We start from the raw sequence: 8390 nt of genomic DNA on the forward strand, positions 1-8390 counted from the left end.
TTAAATAAAAATTTAAATACAATATTATAGTACATTTTTACACAAATTGACGGCAAGCTCAAGAAGGCTTGTGTTGTGGGTACTTAGACAACGATAATATCATTTTATTTTAAACTCAAAATTAAATCTTAACCCCCTTATTCTTAAACGTTTACTAAAGTTGACTAGCCGATAATAATCGTTTGTCCCTTTCCATCATACCAATACGTCGGAAAGGGACAAACGATTATTATCGGCTTGTCAACTTTAGTAAACTTTTATGAATAAGGGGGTAAATTTATAAAGTTATGAAATAAAAAACGAAAAATAAAAAACATTTTGTCAAAATGCAACAGTGAATTTAAATATTAATAGGTATCTAATAGTGCAAAACAAAAAATACAGCGATTTTATCCATTTCTCATTTTTTCCACTTAATGCAATATTAATTTAACTAAATAATTACCTTTCAAGTTTCCTAGTCCTTCGTATAGCAATGTGATCATGTTTGATCTCACCAGTTCACCATAATTAATAGTTTTGTGACCATTTCCCGTAAGTTTCAGATATAATTTATATTCCTGAACACAATAGAGTCGATCTTCGTGGTAGGATTTATCTCCGATCAGTTGTAGGTGGTTTTGATTTTCATGTTCTTCGAAATATTGATTCTTAAGTTCGAATTTGGGGGAATGAGGACCTAAAAAAAATCACAGTTTTGATTGAAATATGTTAGCGAACTTTCTTAATAATAAATTTTCGGTAAACGGTGTGAACGGGTTCCAGCAGGCGTTCTACATGACATTAAAGCTCTCCAAGGGGCCTCTACGTGTCGGATATCCCCACACAAATCTATCAAAAGACCGGGATTTATAGGTCCGTGAAATCCAAAATGGAGTTACAAATAACTACTTACCAGATAAAACTACTTTAAGTTGTAGATAAATGTATTTTAGTTTGTAAGCTTATTTTAAGTTTGGAAACGCCAACGATGACTTTATTCGTCAGATAAGTAACAATTAGCTTATCAGGACTTTACTTGATGTACTACTGCATGTGCTACCTACTATTTTATAAATCGAGCCATATGTCTGGAGCTTACCTTCTATATACCATGTGTATGTTCTATTGTTGACAGGCTTACTTCCACTACAAACCAATGACTTTACTTCTTTCTCTTTAAATATAATAATGTCTTTGCTTGGTGTTATGGCGACGTATGGTTTTTCTGCAAATAGAAAGAAAAAAAAGAAAAATATACGTTTAGCTTATAGCCGCCCAGAGACCTATAAAAAGGTCACATGTTCCATTCTAATTTGAACTTTGTGTTAAGAAAATAAAATTACATTTTGCTTGGCAAGGTTTGACGTTAGAGGTTAGGCCTCTCTTATCTTCCTCGCATTGTCCCGGCAATTTGGCCACGGTTCATGGAAGCCTGGGGTCCACATAACTAATCCCATGATTTAACGTAGGCACTAGTATTTACGAAAGCGACTGCCAACTGACCTTCCAACCCGGAGGAGAAACTAGGCCTAATTGAGATTAGTCCGGTTTCCTCACGATGTTTTCCTTCACCGAAAAGCAACTGGTAAATATCAGATATTTCGTACATAAGTTCCGTAAACTTATTGGTACGGGCCGGGGTTTGAACCCGCGACTTCCGGATTGAAAGTCGCACGCTCTTACCGCTAGGCCACCAGCTTATTCAAAAAGAAAAATTAACTAGCACCGTTAATATATTTCATTACCTCTTCGAAACAAAATCGGAATCCTATCACTTCTTGGTCCTTCCTTCAAGATGCCACTTGACGTCACGGTTTCTTTGGCGCAGTATATTAGGGTATTGTTGTCTGATAGTCCCAGATCTTTTAGCAGCTTGAGATCTTTATATCCTAGCTTCTCGTCTTGCTGAATTGCTACAAGCCTTTCTGTTTTATTTGAATCTAAAATAAATAGAGAGATTTAAAAATCTGGACGACTTGTGGGCCAAGTTAACCACAGAGTGGGAGCCCCACGAGTCTAACCGGGGAGCCGGCAGGCCTCGTCGGCGATGGCGGTATAACTTGGACTCCTTCTTGAGAGGCTGGCCAGATATTGCACTAAATAGAGGCGAGTGGATGAAGAGGGGGGAGGCTTTTGCCCAGCAGTGGGACACAGTGGACTCTGAATAAATAAATAATAAAAAACTGAACAAGTGCGATTCGTACTCTCCCACCGAGGGAATACTTTTTAGTATTTGTTGTTAAATGCAGAAACTGTTTAGCTATCACGATTCATGGGATACAGCCTGGTAACAGACAGACAGACAGACGGACAGTGGAATCTTAGTAATAGGGTCCCGTTTTACCTTTTGGGTACGGAACCCTAAAAATGAGAGTATTATAATTGAAGGTATTATGACAAGCTTTTATTTAGTTTCACCTGACCGTTGTCTGTAATCAAATCTTGCAAGTTAAATTTGATCCACTTCCCGGTTTCCGATTGAGCTGAAATTTTGCATACATACGTGAGTCGGGTGACAACGCAATATTATGGTGTCATCGAGCTCATCTGATGATGGAGACAGGAGGTGGCCATAGGAACTCTGTGATAAAACAACGAAACCTAATTGTGTTTGGGGTACCTATTACTAAGTTTACCTAACTTACCTATAACTTGAAACCATGATAATATATCAGTAGCTTGCAGGTATGCGTGGCATGTGAACTCCGTCACTGATCTGCCATCGTCGGTGTAACTGGCAGGCGTCACCCACACGCTTGACATATTTGCTGGAAATTAGAAATAATGTCATCTATGAAAACGCTTATAGGGTATTATACTGTATTTGTAGGAAGTTTGAAAGTAGCTCCAGTAACGGAGAAAATGAGGAGTGCTAGGTTGTCGTGGTATGGGCATGTAATGAGGAGGGATGAATGCCATATAGGCAAAATAATGTTAGGGATGAATGTTGATGGACGGAGAGCGTATGGTAGACCCAAAAAATGATGGATGGATTGTGTGAAAGAGGATATGAGAAGGAAAGGAGTGTTATGATTTTTAATTGATAATGTAATATTGGTATGATTTTTAATGATAATTTAACATTTTACGACCTTAATGTCACAATTATTATGGCTAGCAACACTAATGTCAGTTTTGACAGCCCGCTTCTAACCAGCCAATCACAGAAGAGTATTATGAGGCGCCAATCCGACTCGTTTCCGGTCCGGTTTCTGGGCGCCATGATGATCGCAAAAGGCGGTCATTATGGTGACAGCGCTTGACGAGTGCACTTGTATTGCAAAGTGAATAGCGATATTTGTTATCTTTAATTTAAATAAATCGGTTACTATTATAATTGAGTTTGAATTCTTAAAATCTCAGAAGAGGGGACGAACAACAAGTGAGCAAGGTACGTTACGTTGAAATTGAGACATTTAGTTTTGTTTTTCTTAAAATTGATAATAATTGTGAAAGTGAACCTTACCATTAAGTGGTTTAGCTGATTAGAGTCGCTAACCATAATCCAGTAACCATGTGTGTAGTGATGTTAGTATGTTTCTGCTGATCATTGGAATAGATACGAGTATATGGATAGTACGTGACCATGTGTGTTGCTGCTAAAGAGCCATGTGTGCCTGTAGTATAACAATGAATAGTTAGCTAGCACGTGACCATGTGTGTTGCTGCTAAAGAGCCATGTGTGCTTGTAGTGTAACAATGAATAGTTAGCTAGTATGCGACCATGTGCGTTGCTGCTAGAGGGCCAAGTGTGCCTGTAGTATAACAATGAATAGTTAGCTAGTACGTGACCATGTGTGTTGCTGCTAAAGAGCCATATGTGCTTGTAGTATAACAATGAATAGTTAGCTAGTATGCGACCATGTGTGTTGCTGCTAGAGGGCCAAGTGTGCCTGTAGTATAACAATGAATAGTTAGCTAGGACGTGACCATGTGCGTGGCTACTAGAGGGCCAAGTGTGCCTGTAGTATAACAATGAATAGTTAGCTAGTACGCGACCATGTGTGTTGCTGCTGGAAGGCCATGTGTGCCTATAGTATATTTCGTAATAGTTAGTGTCTTGAATTTTTTTGGATAGACTGCTAAGACGCGACCACGTGTGTTGCAGGGTGCGTGGGTAGTTAGTTGAAATTGTTCGACTTGGACTTCCGAGTTTAGACTCGATGGTAGACTCGATGGTAGACTCGATGGTAGACTCGATGGTAGACTCGATGGTAGACTCGATGGCAGACTCGATGGCAGACTCGATGGCAGACTCGATGGCAGACTCGATGGCAGACTCGATGGCAGACTCGATGGCAGACTCGATGGCAGACTCGATGGCAGACTCGATGGCAGACTCGATGGCAGACTCGATGGCAGACTCGATGGCAGACTCGATGGCAGACTCGATGGCAGACTCGATGGCAGACTCGATGGCAGACTCGATGGCAGACTCGATGGCAGACTCGATGGCAGACTCGATGGCAGACTCGATGGCAGACTCGATGGCAGACTCGATGGTAGACTCGATGGTAGACTCGATGGTAGACTCGATGGTAGACTCGATGGTAGACTCGATGGTAGACTCGATGGTAGACTCGATGGTAGACTCGATGGTAGACTCGACGATAGACTAAATAAGGGGGTTTCATTTTGGAATCTAGTCTTTAGTTTGAAACGGAAATCTGGTACCTTAGAAGCATGAGTTTTGAAAGCTGGATATTGAACTGTAACTTATTTTAAATTTTATCCTGAGGTTATGGCATCCGATACCGAAGATGAGACATCAGATGGTCAACGACGCGAGCACACAAAAGCTACACGGAAGAAGCGGAGACTAGAGATGCTGTCTTCGTGCCAAGGACCAAGGAAGAAGACCCGCAGGACTGTTCCACCGGCAGATTGGACTGTCGAGGATGTCTCCACAGCCGATGCCGCTACGCCGGTACTTGAGCAACATACTGAGGTGCCAGAAGGACAGCCAGCTCCACCAGTTGAGGTAGTCCCACCACAAGGAGTCACGTTCAATGAGGTACTACAGCTTATCAGTTCTTTGCAAGGAGGGAACAAAGACAAGGCACATCAATTGAATAATAGTCAATTAAATAATGTGGTGCCAGAATTTGATCCCTCCAGTAAAGCACAAAGTATAGATAGCTGGATTCATAAAGTCAATGAATGTGTTAAAATATATGACTGGAACGAGAAGCAGACCATACATTTTGCACTTCAAAAACTCGCGGGACTTGCTAAGAAATGGTTCGAGTCCTTATCATCCGTAGTATATAGCTGGGAGGAGTGGCAAACGAAACTTAAAAAGGCTTTCCCAAACGAGCAAAATTATGGTCGGCTTCTCGAAGAAATGCTAGCTCGGACCACGCGTGCTGGTGAGCATTATCGCGAGTATTTCTACGATAAGCTAACTTTACTAAACAGATGTGAGATCCGAGCAAAGAAAGCGGTACAGTGTATAGTACACGGCATATTAGATAAGTCCGTTAGGAACGGTGCTCAAACTTTAAATTGTGAGGAACCAGAAGATTTATTGGATTATCTCAATTCGCAACGACCTCCTGACGTGTCTTTTAATAGGAAACGTAGTGAAGCTGGGCCCAAGCAGAACTCTTCGGGTCCTTCGGGCGAAACCTCTACCTCTATGACTTGCTTCAATTGTCGTGGGAAGGGGCATTCTTTTAGTAAATGTCCTCAACCCATAGTAAAATGCCAAAAATGCCAACGGGTAGGTCACGATACTGCATCTTGCAAGCTTAGTCCTTTACAACTTAGGAATGATAGCAAAAAGAGCACGGGTGGTGAAGAGCGCAAAGTTCTTAGGATCTACACATTCCGCAATACCAATGATAAGTTTTTTAGAAAGATTGGTGTCAATGGCGGCGATTATGTAGCGTACGTAGACTTTGGTAGTGAGTGTAGCTTGATACGAGAATCCGAGGGCCAGAAACTTAATTTGACAAAATGTTATTCGGAACTACCTGCAATAAAAGGATTTGGAGAGTCGTTAGTGTTTCCTGTCTATAAGAGCTTTGTGACTGTAAAAATTGACGAAGTCGAAGCTTCTATTGAAGTACTGGTGGTTAGTGATGAGTTGTTACAGGCGCCCTTATTGATTGGGCAGAATTTCACAGAGTTACCTTTCGTAACGGTTTTGAAGGACAGCCTTAAGTTGTTTTTTTATAAGAGCCCAATAAATGAAATGCAACAGGATAATTCTGTGAAGTTATTGACCCTTAACTCTACCAAGATACAGGGGGTGAACCTTGTCGAAGTGTATTCAGAAGATTCCTCTTTTTCCGGTGATGTTTATGTCGAAGGGCATAGTTGCGGTGAACCTGGGAAGGAATATCATCTACATCATGGTGCCTATAGTATCAAGGATGGGAGGGGTCATTTAGTGTTGACCAATTTAGCTAAAGATGTGTTGACATTGGACTCCAAGGTTCTTTTGGCCAGGGCTTCACCATTTGTAGAAAAGAAAGTTCGCCATGTAAATAGGATTTCCTGCGACATCTCGTCATTAGAGCCAATTGAAAAGAACGATATCAAGGTAGGCAAGGACGTCAGTACAGAGTTTGTCGATAGGTTACATGCGCTTCTTCAGTCCTACCGTGATTGTTTTGCGTTAAATCTGAGCGAAATAGGGTCGGCTAAGGATGTTGAAATGACAATAGACTTACTAGATGACCGGCCAGTAGTCTACAGGCCTTATAGACTGTCGCATGTTGAGAGGGAGCAGGTACGCAACACTATTGAAGAACTTTTGAGCAATGATATTATTCAAGAGTCGAACTCGGACTATGCTAGTCCCATCCTAATGGTAAAGAAAAAAACGGGTGAACAACGATTATGTGTCGACTTCCGGGCTTTGAACAATAAAACAAAAAAAGATTGCTTCCCGCTCCCTCTGATCGAAGACCAGTTGTCAAACTTAAGTGGTAACCGCTTTTTCACCACTCTAGATCTCGCGTCTGGCTATTATCAGGTGCCCATGGCGGAAGATAGTCGACGTCTCACAGGCTTTGTAACACCAGATGGGCACTATGAGTTTAAGAGGATGCCGTTCGGCCTTGCTAATGCGCCGGCAGTCTTTCAGAGACTTATTAACCGAATGCTTGGATCAAAGCGATTTGAATCTGCATTAGCATACCTGGACGACATCCTTGTGCCATCTGGTGATTTAGAGCAAGGTATTGAGAGATTAGAAGATGTCTTGAAACTCATCAGGCAGAATGGTCTTACACTTAAACTGTCAAAATGTCGCTTCTTTGACAACACGATTAATTACCTTGGCTATGAAATCTCGGCTGATGGGATTCGGCCCAATGAAGATAAAATATTGGCAGTCAAGACATTTCCTATCCCTCAGACAGTGCACGAGGTTAGGCAGTTTTTAGGCCTGGCTGGGTATTTCCGGAGATTTGTGAAAGGTTTTGGCGAGATTGCTAGACCACTCACAAATCTACTGAAGAAAGATGTGGCATTCAAATGGTCTGAAGTAGAGCTTCATGCTTTCACCACGTTGAAAAGTATGTTGATCGATCGTCCAATATTAGCTTTATACGACCCTAAACTTGACACCGAGCTTCATACGGATGCAAGTTCTCTTGGAGTGGCTGGAATACTGCTACAGTGGCAAGAGAATCCTCGTGTGTTGAAACCAGTAGCCTATTTTAGTAGGCAGACCACTCCGGAAGAGCGTCACTTGCATTCGTATGAGCTAGAAACTTTGGCGATAGTGAACTCTTTAAAAAAGTTTAGAGTGTACCTATTAGGAATTAACTTTAAGGTTGTGACAGACTGTAACGCCATCAGGACAACGTTGACCAAGCGCGACTTAGTACCTCGAATCGCCAGATGGTGGCTCCAAATTAGCGAGTTCACCTTCGATATAGAGTACAGGCCTGGTACACAAATGACCCATGCTGACGCTCTTAGTCGTAATACTAGGTTGACAGATAACGACAACGACTCACACACGTACTCTGTTTATAACATAGAAAAAGATGATTGGCTTTTGACCCTACAGCTGTCCGATCCTGATGTAGCACGTATCGTGAAGATTCTTGAGCCGGAAAATGACGAGGAGGCTAGGGACATTAAGAAAAACTATGTGTTCAAAGATCATAAGCTTTATAGGAGAGTAGACGATAATTTGCGTTTGGTAGTGCCACGAAGCGCGCGGTTTCAAATTTGTCACGCGAACCATGACGATATCGGACACCTTGGCGTAACTAAGACTATTGAGAGAGTTCAGGGGCAATACTGGTTCCCAAAACTTCGTCGTTTTATAAAAAAATACGTGGATAACTGTATATCTTGCGCGTATAACAAAGATAGTTCTGCTAAACAAAAGCAAGGCCAGTTGTATCCCATACCAAAAGGCGACAAACCATTTCACACGATTCACG

This window comes from Cydia fagiglandana, chromosome 27 (assembly GCF_963556715.1).
Source record: "Cydia fagiglandana chromosome 27, ilCydFagi1.1, whole genome shotgun sequence".
Lineage (NCBI taxonomy): Eukaryota > Metazoa > Arthropoda > Insecta > Lepidoptera > Tortricidae > Cydia > Cydia fagiglandana.